The following is a 22,899-nucleotide window of genomic DNA, read 5'->3' on the forward strand; positions in this document are numbered from 1 at the left end:
GGCGCTTTACCCACCGTCTTCTTTTTTAAATTTATCCTCCATTTTTAATACACCTTTCTTAAAAAAACATTCATACATTTTCTTCAACACTACCAACATAAATAACCCTGAAAATATATTTTTCTTTAAATTGCGTTACAAATAAATGATCAACGCGATAATAAAACGTACTGTTTTACTGTGTACATTTTTAGCGTCCCAAGTGTTTATTTTTCGCGTTTAAATTAAAAATTATATAAAAATTTGAGTCTCACTTTAAGTATTATGCATCTATTCAGTGCACATTTACCTATAAGTATGGAAATCGCTTATAATTCAATGGCTGTAATTCTTTTTTTTCAAAATAAACAATTATAAACAGAACGACTCATAGAAATCTATCTATATAATTTTTTTCATTTTAATATAATTTCATAGAAATGTTTCTCCTATGTAACAAAACTATTTTCTTTACGTTATAAGTATCACGCGTATACATTAATTCCATAGCTAATATAACATACTGACCCAACCGGTTACGGGTAGTATAGTTTATTAAAATGACAATTTTATCTTGTACACAATCGACGTTATAGCTATGACAGCGAAAACACCACATAAAAATTCAATATGATCATACTATTACCCATTAACTGATGTTGGTTTTGCGATTATTACAAGTTGAGTTCATGTTCTCGCAGATAATTATATTATTTCCTAGGAGAGTAACTTTTATTCCCATTGCATCTTCAAAGGTGGTAGCACGATACTTACTCATTCATTATTTACTACTCTGACTATCCTCCTAGTGACCGGGAATATTACTCTATTTTCACATTTTTCCCGCAGCACCCTCTGAGTACCGTATTCAAAAAGTAATATATATATGAAGAGGGGCACCTTCAGTCTTTGGCAGATTATGGATATCGATGAAGGGGTGCCTGCGCGTGAAATATTTGTGGCAGGATGTGCGCAATCTACAACCACAGCTATTCTGGGTGTACATTGTTAAATACCAGTCGCAAGTGGAGTGTATGTACAGGACAATTGGAGACAAATGCCGAGATAAGCGGAGAGTACATACAACACCTTGAATTCCCAAATGGTCACGCATTTGGTACTAACTAAGCTCAACGTTGCTTAACTTCAGTGATCTGACGAGAACGCGATTATTCCGTATATATATATATATATATATATATATATATATATATATATATATATATACCATCAACGCTCTTATCCCCATCTTACATCAATTGAAATGGGTGGCTCTCGTCTAGGGCAATCTCCATGTTTTCATAATCTTCTGGGTTTGACCTTTACTCCTGACCTGAAATGGAATACGTATATCAAGTCAGTTGCCAAGGTCGCTGGAAAAATGGTAGAATCCTTCTACCGCTCCAGAAGATATCTCACCCCTGATGTAATTCTCTATCTGTATAAAAGCAAACTGCCTCCTCCCTTGAGGCTTGCATTTACTAACATCCGTGGGCTTAGAACTAATTTAAATGATGTCGAACCATTTCTCCTAACAAACACCCCGGATATCTTAGCACTAAGTGAGACCAACCTACACTCCTCCATCCCCTCTAACTACTTTAACATACCCGGATATCTCCCACTCTGCCGTAAAGACTCTGACAGACATATGCACGGGCTTGGAGTCTATATTCGTAACATCCTCCCCTTGACTAGAGAAAGAAAACTAGAATCGGACGACCAAGCCTTTATGTGCTTTAGACTTAACATGCAACATAACATTAGTTACTTTTATTTTCTCTATCGCTCTCCCTCGACCCAGGACTGTACCCTAATAAACAAAGTCTCTGACAACATAGATACAGCACTTTCCCTCGACACTAGCGCACAAGTTCATGTATTTGGTGACTTAAATTTCCACCACAGTAACTGGCTTGGATTCTCTAATTACACAGACGCAGCTTATACCACAACACATAGCTTCTCTATATATCATTCCCTATCACAGACGGTTACGTTTCCAATCCGTTTCCCTGACTAGCAAGAGCAACACGAATCACTTTTAGATCTGTTTCTGACCACAGTTTCTGATGATTGTGTTACGAACGCTCACAGCCCACTTGGGAATGCTGATCATGTGATAATAGTTGAAATCACCCTAAACTCTAGAGCCAAAATGGAAGAGCCATAGCTCAAAACAACGAGATATTATAAAAAAGGCCGACTGGGAAGCCATCAGGGATCTCATTAGAGACGCCCCATGGCGAAATATCTTTTCACTTCCTGCTGAACAGTGCGCAAAAGAGACTACTGAATGGTTCAAGACAGCAATTGAAGCACATGTCACCATGAGGAAATTTTATAGCAATCCCCACTCCCCCCACTCTCTCCACTCCCCCCGCTCCCAATGGTTTACTTCTACTTGTGCAGCTGCCATCGCGCAAAGGCAGCACGCGTACCACAGATTTAACCGACATAAATCCAATTCAAACAGACAGAAGTATATAGAAGCCAGAAGTAACTGTAAGAAAGAAACAGCGACAGCTAAGAGAAAATTTACTGAAACCACCCAAAAACGGATCGGTTTGCCTCCAACTCCACACTAGACTCTGCTAACCACCCTATCCCAGACTTTCCTTTGCGGACAGATGCCACACTTGAGGATCTGAAAATAACCCCTTCTCAGGTGCATGCCATTATAAAAAATCTTGACACTGTAAAAGCATGTGTACCTGATCTCGTCCCGGCTGTGCTATTAAAAAAGTGCTCCGCCGAAGTAGCTCCAATCTTCTCCAAACTTTACAACAAATGGCTTAATGAATCTTGCTTTCCTGCTGCAAAACTGCTTCTGTGGTAGCAGTTTTCAAGAATTCAGGCGAAAGGACTGACCCAGCAAATTACCGCCCCATCAGCCTCCTCCCACTTTTTGCCAAAATATTTGAGTCCATAATTAACCAAGCTCTAATCCATCACTTTACAAATGCTAAACTTCGTACTGACCAACAGTACGGATTTAGGCAAGCCCGTTCCACAGCAGACATTCTAACTGTAATCTCCGAGCGTATATACCGTTCACTGGACAAAGCAGGGGAGGGTAGAGCGGTAGCTCTAGATATATCTAAGGCTTTTGACAGGGTATGGCACGAAGGTCTTCTCAGGAAAATCAGATCATACGGTGTCACTGGAAGAATACTAAACATAATTAAATCCTTCTTAGATAAGAGAAAAATCTAATTTGTCCTCGATGGCCGTACATCTAAACAATATGATATAAATGCAGGAGTGTCTCAGGGGTCTATGCTTGGACCTCTGTTGTTCCTAATATTGATAAATGACCTCCCTGACAAAATTGTCTGTGAGATGGGTATATATGCTGATGACATCACGCTCTATAACAGACACGACAGGAAAACAAATTAACACATATCTAAAGAAATGGCAGAAACACGAGAGGATGACCTCCAATCTGTAGTAGAATTTTTTTTTTTTTTTTTTTTTTTTTATTCAATTTTCACCCCAAACAAGGCACAGTGCCACTTTGAAGCAGGGGGCTACTATTAGGGAATTAATTAGCGGGTCATTATGAAGGGAGAAGAGTAGAAAGATGTTTGTTAACATTACACTTGAACTTCTGCATATCATTGCAGTTGGGAAAGCAGAATCCCGGAAGGGAGTTCCAAAGACCCGCAGTTCTGGGGAAGAAACTATTGGAGTAAAAGGCTTTCTTGCACCTAGGGATCTCCACTGTAAAGGGATGAGACTTAGTAGCTTGTCGGGTTTGTCGGGGGTAGTTACGTCGGGGAGGTACAAGTGTTTGCAGTTCGTCAAAGCATTCACCATTAAAGTATTTGTAGAACAGGCAGAGGGATGCAACATCTCGTCGATGGGACAGAGGTTGAAGCCCAGATGACAGTTCAGGACCTATCAGGTTTGCGACTCTTTTTTGAACCCTGTCCAGGAGCGAGAGACAAGCAGCAGATGCACCAGCCCAGATGTGACAACAGTACTCCATACATGGGCGAATGGTTGCCTTATAGAGGTATAGGATACTGGCAGGCGTAAGTAGTTTTCTAGCACGGTAGAGGGAGCCAACCTTCCTTGCAGCAGCCTTGGCAATGCTCTCAATGTATCTATTCCAGTTCATATTCCCTGTAAACGTTAGGCCGAGGAGTTTAAAAGAAGTACTTTCAGGCAATGTGTTCTTGGCCATTGCTATTGGTGGTAGAGAAGGTTTCTTGTAGTTATTGAAGGAAACAAGCTTAGTCTTAGCAGCATTGAATGAGACCAACCATTTTTGTCCCCATTCCACTACGGATTGGAGGTCATCCTCTAGTGTTTCTGCCATTTTCTTGGATATGTGTTCATTTGTTTTCCCCTCATATCTGTTATAGAGAGTGGTGTCATCGGCAAATATACCCATCTCCGAAACAATATTATCAGGGAGGTCGTTTATGAATATCAGGAACAATAGAGGTCCAAGGATAGACCCCTGAGGCACTCCCGCATTTATGTCATATTGTTTGGATGTACGTCCGTCGAGGACAACTTTGATTTTTCTATTACTTAAGAAGGATTTAATTACGTTATGAATTCTTCCAGTGATTCCATATGATCTAATTTTCCTTAGAAGACCATCGTGCCATACCCTGTCAAAAGCCTTAGATATATCAAGGGCCACCGCTCTACCCTCCCCTGTTTTATCCAATGAACGGTATATACGTTCAGAAACTACAGTTAAGATATCTGCTGTTGAACGGGCTTGCCTGAATCCATATTGTTTGTCAGTCAAGAGTTTAGCAGCTGTTAGGTGCTGGACTAGGGCTTTATTAACTAAGGACTCAAATATTTTGGCGAAAATCGGGAGGAGGCTAATGGGGCGATAATTTAGTGGGTCAGTTCTTTCACCAGAATTCTTGAAGACTGGTACCACAGAGGCGGTTTTCCAGCAGTCGGGAAAACAAGATTCGTTAAGGCATTTATTGTAAAGTTTGGACAGAACTGGAGCAACCTCGGCAGAGCATTTTTTTAATAGCACAGCCGGGATGAGATCTGGTCCACATGCTTTAGAGGAGTCTAGGTTTTTTATAATAGCATGTACCTGAGAAGGGGTGATTTTCAAGTCGTCAATGGGTACAAAAATGGATGGTCACATTCAATGCTGCCAAGACTAAACTTGTTTCCTTCAATAACTACAAGAAACCATCTCTACCACCAATAGCAATGGCCAAGGAATCTTTATCTGAAAGCATATCTTTTAAACTCCTCGGCCTAACGCTCACAGGAAACATGAGTTGGAACAATTAAATTGAGAGCATTTCCAGGACCGCTGCGAAAAAGGCAGGTTCTCTCTACCGTGCTACAAAACTACTTACACCTGAAAGTATCCTGTACCTCTATAAAGCCAACATTCACCCATGTATGGAGTATTGTTGTCATATTTGGGCTGATGCATCTGCTACTAGTCTGTCACTCCTAGACAAGGTTCAAAAGAGAGTCGCCAACCTAATAGGTCCTGAAATATCATTCAAGCTTCAGCCTCTGTCCCATCGATGAAATGTAGCATCCCTCTGCCTGTTCTACAAGTACTTTAACGGTGTATGTTGGGATGAGCTCCAAGCACTTGTAGCCCCTCTACGTAAATACCCCAGACAAACTCGACAAGCAGCAAAATACCACCCCTTCATAGTAGAGATCCCTAGATGTAAGAGAGCTTTCTACTCCAGTAGTTTCTTCTCCATAACCACTAGATTTGGAACTCCCTGCTAGGTTCCTGCTTCCCCAGCTGTACTGACTGCAGAAGTTCAAGTGTAACATGAACCGACATCTTGCTGCCCAACTCCCCACCTAGTACCCCTTTAGTATGTGTCCCTAATAGTAGTCCTCTACATCAAAGTGGCAATGTGCCTTGTTGGGGTGAAAATGTAATAAAAAAAAAAATTAATGAACTCTTGACGATCACTAAGAGAAAGTCATGACATATGAACTAAATGTTACGTTGACCTGGAACAACAACAATTACGATTAGAGATGCTTTGTTGCCTGTTGGTGGATATTTTAAACTGATCCAGGGGCGATAATTTAAGGCGGTTTTAGGCGAATTTGTTATTCCGGACTTTCTTTTTGCCTCCTCAATTTGAAATTATTTTTTTTTAAAATTGACGTTAACACTATAATATTTCAATTAAACGTCAAATATGAACAGGTAAAATTATAGAAGAATAAAAGACCAAGCAAATGAGGTATAGTTTATTTAAATAGTTACATTCTATTTAGCTTAAATTTGCAGTTTTTGACAAAATTACAAGTGCGGACTTACTTTTTGCCGGCTGTATGTATATATATATATAACTACTTAATTTACTCACATAAAATTAGTATACGAAAGTATAGATTTATGCGTAAACTTTATTTACTTCAAAAGTGCTCAATACGTAGGTAGAGCTAGTTAGTAAGTTATAAAATGTATATGGCGATTAAGCTAAACTTAATATTCCGCGTTTCATCCACTTTAGGATTCTTCAGGTTTATGCGAATAAGCCTGAAAAATCCTAAAGTGGATGAAACGCGGAATATTCAGTGTAGCTTAATCGCCATATACATTTTATAACTTACTATGTATATATATATATATATATATATATATATATATATATATATATATATATATATATATATATATATATATATATATCCTTGCTTTGAGCGCACGTGTTCGTGCGTATTCTGAGTTATATAAAAATGCAAATATCATGTATGTATATATATATATATATATATATATATATATATATATATATATATATATTGCATTTGTCCTTTCTCGACCATTGACTGTCATTATCGATCCGCCTGTTTGATCAGCGTACAAAGCCTTCTGCCCTGAACTGATAGGCGCGTTCGGTTCGAAGTGTCAAGTCCAACCGCCAGAAACGACATCTCCAATCATCGGCTGCCATATTGTCTCCACCCACCTCCATCTTCTTGTCCCTCACCCTCTCCCTCTCTCTCTCTCTCTCTCTCTCTCTCTCTTCCACTCCCCCCCTTTCTCTCTCGTTCATACTAAATAGTTCAGCTGAACAGGACTGACTTTTTGCGAAACGCTAAGCGTCCCAAATCTGGGTCAAAAAGAGAAATTCCTGGTAGGGAAATAAACGGAAGAGACGATGGCGTCTTCGACGCGGAGTCCCTGTAAGGCGGGGAATGATGAAGGAGATGATGCCAGACAAAAAGTGATGTTTGGTACCAAAGATAGCGTATACACTGACTGAAAGCATTCACTGTATGACAGAGAGAGAGAGAAAAAGAGAGAGTGAGAGAGAAAGAGGGAGAGATCTGGCGGGGAAAGAGAGACAGGAAAAGAGAGGGAGAGAGAGAAAGAGACAGAGGCGGGGAAAGAGAAAGAGAAAGGGAGAGAAAAGTATACGCTATCAGAACTTGGCTCTGAGAAATATATAATTGAAAAACTAAACAATGTAATTTCGTGAGCTTGTTCTCCATTTCGGCGAGATAGGAGTATCTATAACTTCAGTAAATAAGCATATGTGGTTGATATTCTTCAGATTGCACTAGTCTGATGAATCTGGCATTGAACCTGACAGAATAGACGATAAAGTATACCCTTTCTCGAAATCGATTTTGATGTTTTGCGGAGATTATTGCGTATCTTGGAAAATATTTCCAGGAATGATAAAAAATAACTTAATAATTATTGTTTAGTAGTTTGTTTGCTTTTTTTTTTTTTTTGTTTTTTTTTTGTTTTTTGTTTTTGTTTTGTTTTGTTTTTGTTTTTTGTTTTTGTTTTTATTTAGTTTTTTTGGTGTTTGTATTCTCGGTAAAAGATTATGAATAAATTCATTAATTATCATGTGCGAACAATTATTTTTTTTTTATTATTTATAAATTTATAAATTTAATTCAAACATTTTGTGCGATTGGCGGATGATACATTCATCATGAACAATGAAGAATTTATTGAGTATGTATCTTTGGTTGCATATATCATTTATTTTTGGGCAATCAATGTTGAATAAAACTGTATACAACACAAATTATTTACTAAAAATACACTAAATAACAACTCTGGTCTTCGGGCCAAGATCAAAGTGTAGTATCTGTTCCGGCAGATACTGCAAGCTATGACTAGCTATGACTAGCAAAGACCAGATGTGGGGGCAACCCCACATGCCTGACCTTTAACCAGCTCCCATTTCCCACCTCTCGGGAGCTGGTCCCCTTTTTCCCTTCCCCCTCCCTTCACTCCTCACATTAAAAATTGGCCTTGTGCCTAATTTGCTCGGTGGGGGAGCAAATAAATACCATCTGTTCCAGCAGATACTGCAAGCAAAGACCATATGTGGGGGTAACCCCACATATGAGACCTTGGTCAATGTAGGGGCAACCCTTCATACCAATTGTCACTATCCAGCTCCCCTACTCCCCGGGGAGTTGGTCTCCATTTCCCCTTCACTCTTCACATTAAAAATCGGCCTTGTGTCTTATTTGCTCGGTGTACTTCAGATACTACACTTCAATTTCTTGTTCTCTGTCAGTGGAGGAGAAATCCGTCACGACTGAGACAATTTTTTATTTCTGTTCCTTTTCTCCGCATAAAAAAAACGACCCGGGTGTCTAACTCTGTCCCGTGGGGAGGCATTGTAAATAGGAACTACTCATGTATTAGAATGAACAGTATACACAGTCTTTCGAAAATTGTAAAAGTGTACTCACACTTCGAATGACGATAAAACCTTTATTTATGAACAGAGTAAAATGGAATTTATTATTTAATTAATTGGAATGTTCATTGAGCCACGGGCCTCGAAGGGCGATCAAGGTTGTTTTTTTTTGGGGGGGGGGTCTCATAAATCCACGTTTATATCTGATCTTCCATAGTCGAATGGTATTTATATATTATTTTATTAATTGGAATGTTTATTGGGATGAGTATTATTTATTCATTTATTTATTGCGAACTATTGTCCTCATCTTTATTAATTGTTGTTTCACGACGTTTCGGCCAACTATTCTTCAGGTGGCGAGACGAAAAAAAAACTATGGAAAACAGTAATTGCTGAGAATGCAGTTAGAAGAGTCGGAGTTCCTATCCTGTCGCGGTTACCACCTGACGAAGGCCAGAAGAATAGTTAGCCGAAACGTCGGGAAACAACAACTAAAAGATGAGGATAATAGTCCGCAATAAATAAATGAATAAAATTGAATTGCTTGTTTGTAACCTCTGAAAATGCCGGCCAGGTCATGAGAATAAATGTTCGTAAATAATTCAGGTATGTGTTGTGTTTTTTTACATCTGTTAAAAAGAACTGTTTGTCTACAACTGTTTCGATACGTCCACGTCAATCGTTTCCTGTTCGAACTGTTGCATAAATGTTAAAATATACACACTAGACGATCAACTAAATGATACGACGTATATACATACACCCATTCACACGTGCACGAATATACAGGAAAAGATAAACCCAACTATTCAACGTGTACGCCGTTGTAGAACGCATTCATATACCTGCCCATAAAAGCCAAGAAAGCCAACAAACCGGAAGCCCAAGTCTTCGACTTCCGGTTTGTTGGCTTTCTTGGCTCTTGCGGGCTGCTACGTTTGTTCGGCTGTGGAAAATAATTATATATATTCCCTCACACTTTCCAAACATTCTATTGGTTACTCGTGAGGTTAGCTTGTTGGGGTGACATCGTCCTTTCGAGTATATAAAATTCCTACTGGTGAAACGTCGGCTTGGGTTAAAGCTGGTTTGATACCTCGTCCCTTGTCGATATGAGGTAGGTTCTTTCCACTGTCGGATCTGTACCACGGGTTGTTTGATCTGTGTAAGTTAATAGACATTCTTGTATGTTTGGCGTGTTTGCTCAGTTGGTAGAGTGCTCGCCTAGTATGCAAGAGGTTCGGGTTTCAAATCCTGAATCTGATGAGCCCAAAATGAGGGCGAAACTCGATTCTTCGACTTCCGGTTTGTTGGCTTTCTTGGCTCTTGTGGGCTGCGACGTTGGTTCGGCTGTGGAAAATAATTACATATATTCTCTCACACTTTCTGAATATATATATATATATATATATATATATATATATATATATATATATATATATTATGTAAGAGCAAATAGTTAATAAAACATGTTAAAAAAAAACTTTGAAAAAGTATTAAAACGTATTTAATCATAAATCGTCATTGGATAATTTACCTTTCACCAGACTATCCATTCACGTGAAATCACCGTTTTCTTCACCATATTCCCTCTGCTTCATTTTTTATTATCAAATAAGATCTTTGACTTACTTGCAGTTTCATCAAATACTTTTGTATGCAAAATCCGATCCCGCGTTTTGCTAATTCCTACTCTCTGATTAGAAGGAAAGTATTTCTTTGAAACACCGCGGATTAAGGACTATCCACTTATTAAGTGTTTCCTTTTCAGATTAAATATGCTTTTAATTCTTTTTCAAAATGTTTTTAACATGTTTTATTAACTGTTTGCTCGTATATATATATATATATATATATATATATATATATATATATTACTGCTTAACTTTTGTTATCAAGCAAGATCTTTGACTTACTTGCAGTTTTATAAAATACTTTTGCAAGCAAAATCCGATACCACATTTTGCTAATTCCTACCCTCTGATGAGAAGGAAAGTATTTCTTCGAAACTCCGTGGATTAAGGACTATCCACTTATTAAGTGTTTCCTTTTCAAATTAAATATGTTTTTAACTCTTTTTCAAAGTGTTTTTTAACATGTTTTATTAACTATTTGTTCCTATTATTAGCTCTATCTCCTATTTGGCTTTATCGAGCTTTTACATCTGGTTGAGATTACTTTATAAATATTCATTCTTTAATATTTGATAATATACTTTAGTTTTACCATCTTGGATCATTTTGGTAAATTTAATTGTAATTTTTATTTATATACATATATATATATATATATATATATATATATATATAATCACCTTATATGGCAATTTATACTTTCCAAATCGCGGCGACTAATGATCAGAATTTAACAAATGAGGGCTCGTAGGAAGGGATAACCACCATCTAGAGCCTACTTTTGGCACGTTTTTACAGCCATAAAATGATTTAATCATAGCCATTTGTTTTCGTAGTTTTGTATACAAATTACAAAATATCTTATATTTCCCCCAAAGCCTTTAACCTTGATGGAGGGAGACTAAAACTTTCTTCTATGGTTTTAAATGATCTGAAGTAACAACAAAGTAAGACTTGATTCCAAATGTTTCCCATGTGTTATATTTCCTCTCTTTGGTTTTCATACATAAAGTAAATTCCAATGTATATGGATTATTCGATACTAGAAATATTCATAAGCATTATTTCCAAATAGGGGAGATGTTACCTATTGGAAATATTTGGAATCAAGTCTCTCCTTGCTGTTATTCAGATCATTTGACACAACTGCTGCAAATTTTAGTCTCCCCTCAATCAAGGTCAGAAGTTTTCGGAAAATCTCTATATCTATAAAAGTGAAATGGTCTATCTGTCTGTGTGTCTGCGTGTCTGTGTGTGTACATTTTCCTACAAATCTATTCTGTAAATTTTCAGTCTACAGACTCGAGATTTGATATAGAGGTATTGAGATTTGGGAAAATCTTTTTAATCGGTTTTAGCGGTTAATGATTCAAAGTTCAACGATTTAACCTTTGAAAACTCTAGCAAACTCCTCCGCCAATTTTGGGTCTAAAGAATTGTAGATGTAGGTAACTTGGACATGGATAAAACATTTTCATTTGATTTTAGCCATAAGCAATAAATGTTAAGAGGTTAAAATTAGAGTCATATTTTTTTTAAATTGACCTCAGTGGTCTTTACCAAATTACTCAGCCAATGTTTGCCTAAACATTTGAAATTTTGCAGAAAGTGTATTCAGACATAGGGCAAGCTTTTTACCCGCAAATTTAGCTGCCAAGGGGTCAAAGTTCAAAAGGTTTGAACTTTGCGTTCTCTAACAAACTATTTAGCCAATTTTGGGTCTAAACATTTGAAATTTAACATGAAAACAACAAGCTTTTTAATCAGTTTTTGGGCGAAGATAAAGCTGCTAAAATGTTAAAGTTGATAAAGTTAACCTTTGCATACTCTACCAAACTCCTCCGCCAATTTTGGGTCTAAACACTTTAAATTTTGGATGTAGGTTACCTGGACATGAGTCCAACATTTTAGTATCCATATATATATATATATATATATATATATATATATATATATATATGTATATTTTTTTTTACATAGTCGTCACCACTTATCAAGGCCGATAGACCACTCAAGGATAAGGGTTAAAGAGTGTAGAGTAGTCAAAAGGACAATATAGTAATCGATAGTAATGGAAGTTCGGTAAATTTGTTAACTTAAGTGGAACGGCTCATTAGAAACTTGTTCACGTTGGACTTGAAGACAACCATATTATAGTCAGCTGGAAAGCAGGAAAACGGAAGACAATTTCACGGGCGTGCAGTTCTAAGAAAGAAGCTTTGATCATGGAATCTATGTTTAGGTTTAGGTACAGATAAAGAGTGGGGAAAATTATTGACAATGTTTTCAGCTAGTCTAGTGTTTCTTGTGAAAGTTTGGTGAGGGGGGACCATAGATTGAAGCTCAGTTGAACACTTTCCATGAAAATAACGATAAAGCAGAGACAAACTAGCAACATCTCTTCTGTGAGATAAAAGTTGCAGCGAAGAGAAAAGGACATCTCCCACCAGGCCACGAAGTCTATTTTGAACCCTATCAAGGCAGGACAAGTCTTTTCTAGCAGCTCCTGCCCATATGTGGCAACAGTATTCCATCCTTGGACGTACCTGGCTCTTATATAGATAGAGAATTGCATCAGCAGTGAGATATCTACTGGATCGATAGAAGGGTCCGACCATTTTTCCAGCGGCCTTGACAACAGATTTGATGTATATATATATGCATATATATACATATATATACATATATATATATATATATATATATATATATATATATATTCTCATTAAGTTATGAACAGTACATAGGGCCCGAGCAAAGCCGGGTTGAACTGCAAGTATATATATGCATATATATATATATATATATATATATATATATATATATATATATAGGTAGATAGATAGATAGATAGATGTGTGTGTGTATTTATATATATGTATATATATATATATATATATATATATATATATATATATATACAATTTTCTGTCAGACTGAGATTTAAAAAATTCATTCTTAGTGAGATTGAACTGATTTTTAAAGCATAAAAATTAATCCAAATTTATTGACCCTTCCTTAATCCAATGCTATCAAACTGTTAGTTAATCACACGACAATCCGATGCGACTGACCTGTTGGCCCTCGCTATATAAGCTTACATAGTTTTAATAAAATAAGAAAAAGGAAAAAGTTCGCTGAGAAAAGTTAAGGCAGAAAAAAATGGCGATGCAAGGCCAAATGGCACAATCTATCTTGACTTACTCTAGTGTGTTTTCTTGGGTTTTTCTTCTGTGTTCGCTGTTTGGTGAAGTTGAATAGCGGCCAACACAGCGCGGTTCGGAAATGGTTTGCGGTTCGTGCGCTTCGATTGGCAAATGCACGGCAGGGAGGCGCTGGTTTACTTAAATAGGTTCTTGGGAAATGGTAGAAAAGAGCGAGAAGGAAATCTGGAATTGGCTGATTGGTGAGGCTGAGAAGAGTAAACTATAAGACAGGAATTGAGAAAGTATGACGAAAATAAATTTGAACAAGAAACGAAGATGCATAGATGATTAACCGAATGCAATTGATTTGAACATAGCGCTAGAATGATTAGTTGGATTATTTTCACAACGTTTCAAAACACATTTTTTTTTCTGAAAAATGTCAGTAAAGATTGCTATTTAGTACATAAGAATATATTTATAATCTTATGAATTTTGTTTGTTTTTTTTTGTTGTTTTTGTGAATTTATATTCATATTAAACCCCCGTTTTTTAATTAATTTTTTTAAAATACAAATTTTTATATACGGTTTGTTGTATTGCATTCATCTGCAAAAGATCTAATTTGCATATTCTTTTAAACATTCATTATCATATCTACATTAACATAATTACACGTAATAGTAAACTAAAAATGATTATTTCCTAAGAAAACCGAAAAAAACTAATAGGCATAAAAATGATCATTCCCTAAGCCGAAAAAAAACTAATAGGCGATTAATTTAATTAATTGCCTATTAGTTTGGTTTTTTTTTTTCGGTTTTCTTAAGGAATGATCATTTCTAGTTAATTATTATGTGTAATTATGTTAATGCAGATATTCCACATGATTTATACTTGCGTAATATTTTCGTAAAAAGCTTATAGTAAACACAAATCTCTTTTTATATATACGTATATATATGTTTAAAAAAACTGCCTACAAAACTCTTCTATGATGTGTTTCGTCTACAGATATGAAATTTGATATATAGGGTATTCGAATACATGCGAAACTTTATATTCGGGTTTTAGCCGTAGAAAGTCGGTGTAAAGGTGTGAAAATTAAAAAAAAAATTAAATTTGCTAGGTGATGATAAAACGAAGGCATTACAAATATGCATGCATAGCGTAATAGCTATTGGTTCATGTTTTTATTTTTGCCTTGCGGCAAACATATCTTCATAGCTCAGGCATTAATGTAAAAGAAAAAGTCAATCATAAGCTAAACGTTTTGGTTTCGATTCTCTGTAGCGACGCACGAACCATTTTTTTTTTTTACTTTTTGAATCATTAATATATATTACGTCCAATCTATCTTTATAACTATAAAAGTGAAAGTGTCTGTATATCTGTGTATCTGTGGGTCTGTGCGTGTACATTTCCCTACGAATAACTCTGTCAATTTCAAGTCTACAGACTCGAAATTTGATATAGAGTGTACTGAGATTTGGGAAAATCGATGTGATCGGTTTTCGGCCCAAAATTTGACGATTAAGGGGTCAAAGTTCAACGATTTCGCCTTTGAGAACTCTACCAAACTACCATACTTCCAAATTTTGGGTTTAAACACTTGAAATTTTAGATATAGGTTCATTGGACATGGATCTAACTTAATAATTTTATTTGAGCCAAAAAACAATAAATATTAGGGGGTCATAATAGGGGTCAAAGTTAAAAGATTGGACCACTTTTCTTTTTTCTTTTTTTTTGCTCAACATACATCTCCAAATACCCGTGCAACGCCGGAAACCCATGCTAGTATATCTATATATATATATAAAAGTGAAAGTGTCTGTCTGTGTGTGTGTCTGTGCGTGTACATTTTCCTACGCATTAACTCTGTCAATTTTAAGCCTACAGACTCGAAATTTGATATAGAGGGTACTGAGATTTTGGAAAATTGATGTGATCGGATTTCGGCCAGAAATTCAGCTCTTAAGGGGTAAAAGTTCAACGATTTGACCTTTGAGAAATCTACCAAACTCTCAGACAATGTTGGGTCTAAACACTTGAAATTTTAGATATAGGTTCCTTGGACATGGATCTAACTTATTAACTCATTTTAAGCCCAAAACAATAAATGTTAACGGGTCATAATAGGTGCCAAAGTTAAAAAAAAGTTGACCGTTTTTATTTTTTTATTTTATTTTTTTTTTGCTCAACATACATCTCCAAACACCCGGGCAACGTCGGGCCGAAATGCTAGTATATCTATAAAAGTTAACGTGTCTGTTTCTCTGTGTGTCTGTGTGTGTACAATTCCCTACGCAATAACTTTGTCAATTTTAAGTCTACAGACTCGAAATTTGATATAGAGGGTACTGAGATTTGGGAAAATCTATGTGATTCGTTTTCGGCCAGAAATTTGGCTGTTAAGGGATCAAAGTTCAACGATTTGACTTTTGATAACTCTACCAAACTCCTCCGACAATGTTGGGTCTAAACACTTGAAATTTTAAATATAGGTTCATTGGACATGTATCTAACTTAATAACTTAATTTGAAGCCAAAACAATAAGATTTTAGCGGTCATAATAGGGGCCAAGTTTAAAAAAAAATGACCGTTTTTTTTTCTCAGCATACACCTCAAAATACCCGGGCAGCGCCGGGAGCCCATGCTAGTATATCTATAAAAGTGAAATTGTCTGCGTGTTCCTTTCCCTACCAAACTACTCTTTCAATTTCCAGTCTACAGTCTCGAAATTTGACATAAGGGATACGGAGAGTTGGGACAATCCTTTTTAATTGTTTTTCGCCCAGAAATATGATTATCAAAGGGTCAAAGTTTAACGATTTGACCTTTCAAAACTCCTCCGCCAATTTGGGGTCTAAACACTTTAAATTTTAGATGTGGACATGGATTCAACATTTTAACTTGATTTGCCCCCAAACAATAATTATATATATATATATATATATATATATATATATATATATATATATAGATATATATATATATATATATATATATATATATAGAGAGAGAGAGAGAGAGAGGGAGAGAGAGAGAGAAAGAGGAGGGATATATATATATATATATATATATATATATATATATATAATTAGATAAGTTTGTGTATAAATATATATGTATGTTTCTTTTTAAAGTCAATATCAATAATTTTAAGTGTCATAAGTTTATTTTCCGTATGATAAGTTAAGCAACATTTGGAGTTGATCATTTGTAAATACTAGCCGCTGTGTTTCATCTTGTCTGGTCGAGAGTTCAATGCGACTGGGGATTATATATGAATTAGAACCGTCCCAAGTCGATGAAAACCGGCTGAGCTCGCCTAGGATGAATATCACACCAGCTATCACCGAACGTATTATGACTGTATACGCATGATAATGTAATATAAATAATTCCAATAACACCATATATTATTTCTTTTGGTTTCATATTTATTTTGTTTATATTTTTTTATAGGTATTGGTGTTATCTAAAGTTCGTAAAGGTAATTATTTAATTTTTTATTGTAATTTTTTATAAAATTTTTTATTGTAATTTTTTACTTATTTTTTTATTTAATTATTTATTGTATTTTTTATTTAATTTCTTATTTGAATATTTATTGTAATTTTTTATTTAATTTTTTATTTAATTTTTTATTGTAATTTTTTATTGTAATTTTTTATTTAATTTTTTACTTAATTTTTTATTGTAATGTTTTACTTAATTTTTTATTTAATTTTTTATTGTAACTTTTTATTTAATTTTTTATTTAATTATTTATTGTATTTTTTATTTAATTTCTTATTTGAATATTTATTGTAATTTTTTATTTAAGTTTTTATTTAATTTTTTATTGTAATTTTTTATTTAATTTTTTATTGTAATTTTTTATATAATTTTTAATATAATTTTTTATTTAATTTTTTATTGTAATTACTTTGCTATTCAAGATGCTTTCCAGCCGACTTCAGTAACGATCACGATATTAATAGCAGGAAAGGGATGCCGTATATGAAAAAAAAATGTAACCTTACGAAAAAAATTTTTCAGAATACCATACCCATGATGTAATAAATTATACTTATTTTAGAATAGAATGACATTATTTTGTGAAGAATTGGCAGCAACTATTATTTAACTCAGACTAATCCTTCTGGTTTTAGACTTTACTTTGATACGTATTCAAATGATCTCTATATAAATCATACTAGACAGCGGATAATGAACTCTTCTATTTGCCATTTCATCAGATTTAGCTTTTGATCACAATTAAACTGAAACTTTCAGTAATATACGTAACTGACGTAAAGAAAATTATCTGCCGATAACATTATACACGTGAATGCGTCTATGCGTTCGTCTAAATAAAAATGAAAAACGAACGGAATGAGGAATAGCTAAGAACATGGGATACGAAAAGAATGTTTAATAAACTTGCGATCTCTAATCTGATCTCCCGTTTAGCGATCCTGTACAAATTAACACAACCTTATGCATTCCAATGAACAACAAAAAATATCGGGCTTATTTTCTTAGTGAAAATAAACGAAATAGTGATGTAAAAATGTTAACGCTTATTTTGTCAATTTTTAACACTTTTCTCCATTGATTTTAAGAAGGGAGTTTTCCTGTTACGCATTAATAACTAACTTTTACAGGCATAGCTGAATGACGTCATTATCGTTAGTTAGGGTGTGAAAAAATCATTAGTTCTTATTGACCCACTTGTCTCCTAGATAACATTATGTGCGAAAATTGTCTGACAGCGTCCGTCTACCTCCAATAGGCTGTTGTTTTGAACATTTACCTATATGAACTCATTATCCTCTTTCGACGAGAGTTAATGATATACATATGTGTGTGGGGGGTGTATGTGTATCTGTGTGTGTGTGCGTGCGTGTGTGTTTTGTGTCTTATTTATCAATTGTGACTAAGGTATTGACGTGGTATTTACACTATGCGAATTAAGCCGGATTCGTTCTAAGTGAAGTGCGGTTCTAATTCTAATTCATAAACGTGTTTTTTATAGTCAAGATTGCTTATTTTGACTTCCAATTTCTTCTCCAGGGACGATGGTGACAAGCATGATGTGGTCTTATTTCATTAACGAGTATCCTTATCTCAGATAACGTGAAATTCTTTCTTTCTTTCATGTTTACAATGGCTTCTTATTCGCTGGACCATGTCTAATTATTCAGTAAAATAGAGAGTAGTGACCGGAAGTCAACGACAGAATACAATCTTGGCTATAGCCGACTTTATTTGATAATTCAAGGTACAGAAATATCGAAGTTATCGACTTTAAACCCCTCTGTAATTTGCTTTTAAAATGTGTCAATTATGACTGTCATTTTTAACTTATTTGTATAAAATGACTTTTAACATGTGTCAATTATGACTGTCATTTTTAACTTATTTGTATAAAATGACTTTTAACATGTGTCAATTATGACTGTCATTTTTAACTTATTTGTATAAAATGACTTTTAACATGTGTCAATTATGACTGTCATTTTTAACTTATTTGTATAAAATGACTTTTAACATGTGTCAATTATGACTGTCATTTTTAACTTATTTGTATAAAATGACTTTTAACATGTTTAATGCAATCCTTTATTAGCATTTATTGATTTCAGTGTTGATTGTCATTTTCAAGTTAACACTAATCCGACATTGTTTTCCGGAGACATTATCCGTAAGATAAACTTAAATGCAAAAAAAGGAAACTCTACGTGCTTTTCTTTAAGTTCATTTATGACGACATCCCTTACCTATTAGACGATCATCGAAGTGTACACCCAGCTATTATAAGGAGTTATTCGAAGTGGTGGTTTTTATCACATTCTTCTAAAACCCCTGTATATCATTTACAACACTCTTTCACCACCAATAGCTTCTCAAACCTTTTCTATTGACCAGTAGATATCGCTGATTCATCGTATGGGCAGATGTACAGATTTGTAGCATATAACTGAACAGCAACACAAAATATTACTGGAACTTTGTAAACAGGTCCATAGTAGATTGACATTTATTTGTACGAAATGTAATAAAATTGCATAAAGGCATATGAATTTTATGAACGATTCCAATGGGTAGAATTTTAGGAGAGATACCTTTTATAATAAATTGTGAATATTATTGCCAAGATTGTATATATACTAGCAGCAAGATCCGATGTAGCTCGAGACGGCATGAGGGACAATGAGTTCTTTTTCATTATGCTCATAACTCGATATGTCCTGCTCGCTCTGTTTATGTCATAGAAAGAAATGGAAGGTTTACAAAATTCTCTTAATTAGCTCCTCATACAAATCGCTTACATTTTATTCCAATTCTATATGCATATTTTAAGTTGAAAGTTGATTCATAGTCTTTTTGAAAAAATTCTCTAGCACATTAAGTCGAGATGTAATAGAGCCGCTGATGATTGAAGCAGCAGCCACATAAAGATATGCAAATGACCAAGCCAGCTGCGAGAATTGGCGGTATAGCAGAGACAAAAAGACGTGTGGCAGGAGAAGCCGCAATGTTTGGTGAAGTGGTGTTCAGGAGGTGACGGGAGAAGAACGTGTTCGAGACACGTGGCCCGTTTTTGGAAAACTACGTGTTCGAAAAACCTTGTTGAATTCACAGCAGAGACAAAATATCACATGTGATCGGAGACGGAGAAATGAACGATTTAAATATTTAGAAAAGGGCGTTGTTGGAAATACCAAATATAAAGGGTTTGTTAAAAAAATAATTGAATCGAGTGTTTTCCTCTCATGTTTATTTTTATGCGTAAACTTAACTCTCATCATAATGACAAACCTAGAAATTGGAATAGAGGCTCTGCACTATAGTCTCCTTTAGGAAACTGTTTAGATATATAGGAACATTCTTATCCCCTCCAACAGAGAGTATCATGCATATTATTTAAAATAATATATATTTCCCATTTTGAGATGTTCTCTGTTCCCAAAATTCAATAAGGGGACCTTTAGACCTGGGATCATTTTCATTCTTTTCACGGATAATTTGCACACAAACACTCAGTAATTGTGTGGATTATTTAATATTTTTCAATAATTTTTATAAAATAAATGATATGTTGACGTATTTCATTCACACATACGTTAATTGGGTACGAGAGGAAATGTATAATAACTACTTATCACATTAATATATAACAATATAGTAACAAATATTCTAAAATAATGGATTTGTATTATTGATCATAAATCGAACACTTTACTTAACATCATGCATATAAATATTTATTCGTTTGACTTTTAATAAATATAGTTTTATTATTAAATTGTTTTGCTACACATTTGGAAATTTAAAGAAAAATTATTGCACAACAAGTCGCCGTTTAAAATCAGCTTTCTCCACAATATCGCCTGTCTTACACTACAGCATCACTTTACAATAATATATCGCCTTACACTAATATATCGCCTTACACTAATATATCGCCTTACACTACAATATCGCCTTACACTAATATATCCCTTTACACTAAGATATCGCCTTACATTGATATATCGCCTTACACTAATATATCGCTTTACACTAAGATATCGCCTTACATTGATATATCGCCTTACACTAATATATCGCTTTACACTAAGATATCGCCTTACATTGATATATCGCCTTACACTAATATATCGCTTTACACTAAGATATCGCCTTACATTGATATATCGCCTTACACTAATATATCCCTTTACACTAAGATATCGCCTTACATTGATATATCGCCTTACACTAATATATCGCTTTACACTAAGATATCGCCTTACATTGATATATCGCCTTACACTAATATATCGCTTTACGCTAATATATCGCCTAACACTAATATATCGCTTTATGCTAATATATCGCCTAACACTACAATATCGCCTTACACTAATATATAGTCTTACACAAATATATCGCCTTACACTAATATATCACTTTACACTAATATATAGCCTGAAATGCTTACAGACTAAAGATAAATTGCTTACCTGTAATTAAGCGCCTTAAAAATTCGTACATAACTGTTTCTGTGCAGTCTGTAGGACCTAGTGCAGTCAAAACAAAAAAAGGAGAAAATGGCCCTTTTCTTTTTCTATGTTTATGATATTGTCACTTAGCAAATGACATGTTACTGGTTCGAAATCAAAAAAGCTTGTGCAGATCTTTGATTTGGACGTTGGAGTAGCGAGTCTTCTAAGCGTTGTGTTTTGAAGTTGAGAGTTTTTGACAGAGCGTCCAGTTATGTAGTAAAGAATTTTTCGCAGCAGTGTAGACCAGTTCACACTTGAATGTGTGTCACGTTACACTAGACGATAGCCTTACACTAGACGATAGCCTTACACTACACGACTGTCATTAAAACACAGTGAATACAAAGCAAAAATCATAACGTATACTTCTCACTAATATATGTCTGGTTCGACGGTTCTTAATATTAAAGACTCACAAGTAAAAACACTGAAATAATTGTTAAATTAAATCCGAAAAAGTCGAGTATTAATTATTATATTGTATAATTTCGCTAAAGAAATAGTTATTCAATTATGTAGTTTGAATTTTCTTTTTGCAGTTTCCATGGTATATATTTAACACGATTACATAATTTAACTAAAGTCATAGAGATTTTATGGCGAAATCGTTACTGTGTTAATGATACGTGTTTTTTTATTGGATCGTTCTGTGTTAAAAAATGTCATTTAAAATCCTTCTATATTCTTTATCCGTTGCGACGTTTTTTTTTAAAGGAATTTATTTTAACAACTAAAAACTATTTGGGTAAATCAAAAATGCATAGTGTCTAACTCTGTCCTCTTGGGGAGGCAAGTAAATAAAAGAGGATATTATAGTGTGGTTAGAAAGTAAGTTCTTATACTTGAAATTTATTACTGAAATTCTGACAAGAACTGCATAGAGGGTGAAGCGAAAGTTGTAAGGCTGCTCCTTTATTTAGTCCTTACATTCAGCTGTTTCGAGCTGGTGATATTTTTTAATGTCCTGGGTTCGCTTGTCACCGCAGGTAGGCCTGAATCATACGCTTGTGCGATTCCACGCATGCTCGATATATTTACTACAAAATAGTCACCACCTATTAAGGCCAGAATGCCACTCGAGGATAAGGGTTAATGTGTGCAAAGTATTCATTGGGACAATATCGTACAATATTTAATAGTGTAAATTTGGTATAATATGATTATTTAAAGGGGACGGTTCAACAAGAATTTAAACTTGAAGACGACAATATTGTAGTCAGATAGAAAGCAACCAGCGGAACAGAGTTTCTAGGAAATAAATTGTGTTCCTGGAATTTGCGTGTAAGTGTAGGCACAGATAGAGAGCGGCGAAAATTATTGATAGTGGTTTTAACTTGACAAGTGTTTTTGTGAAGTTTGGCAAAAGAAGGCAATAGATTGAAGCTCAGCCGAGCACTTGCCATGAACACAACGATAGAGAAGAGTCGGAATAACAAT

General features: G+C 34.8%; 1 protein-coding gene across 3 annotated transcripts in view; it reads left to right on the plus strand.

Moving 5' to 3' along the window:
* LOC145242693 (alpha-2C adrenergic receptor-like) overlaps positions 1 to 22,899 on the plus strand; it is a 1,432,939-nt gene that overhangs the window by 1,034,124 nt on the left and 375,916 nt on the right. For all 3 annotated transcript variants that reach the window (XM_080105822.1, XM_080105821.1, XM_080105823.1), the window contains one exon: positions 16,892 to 16,919. The gene's annotated coding sequence lies outside the window, so the exon portion shown is untranslated. The remainder of the gene's footprint in view (positions 1 to 16,891; positions 16,920 to 22,899) is intronic.

The sequence above is a fragment of the Euprymna scolopes genome, chromosome 21 (assembly GCF_053919585.1).
Source record: "Euprymna scolopes isolate OS-2025 chromosome 21, ASM5391958v1, whole genome shotgun sequence".
NCBI classification, from domain to species: Eukaryota; Metazoa; Mollusca; class Cephalopoda; order Sepiida; family Sepiolidae; genus Euprymna; species Euprymna scolopes.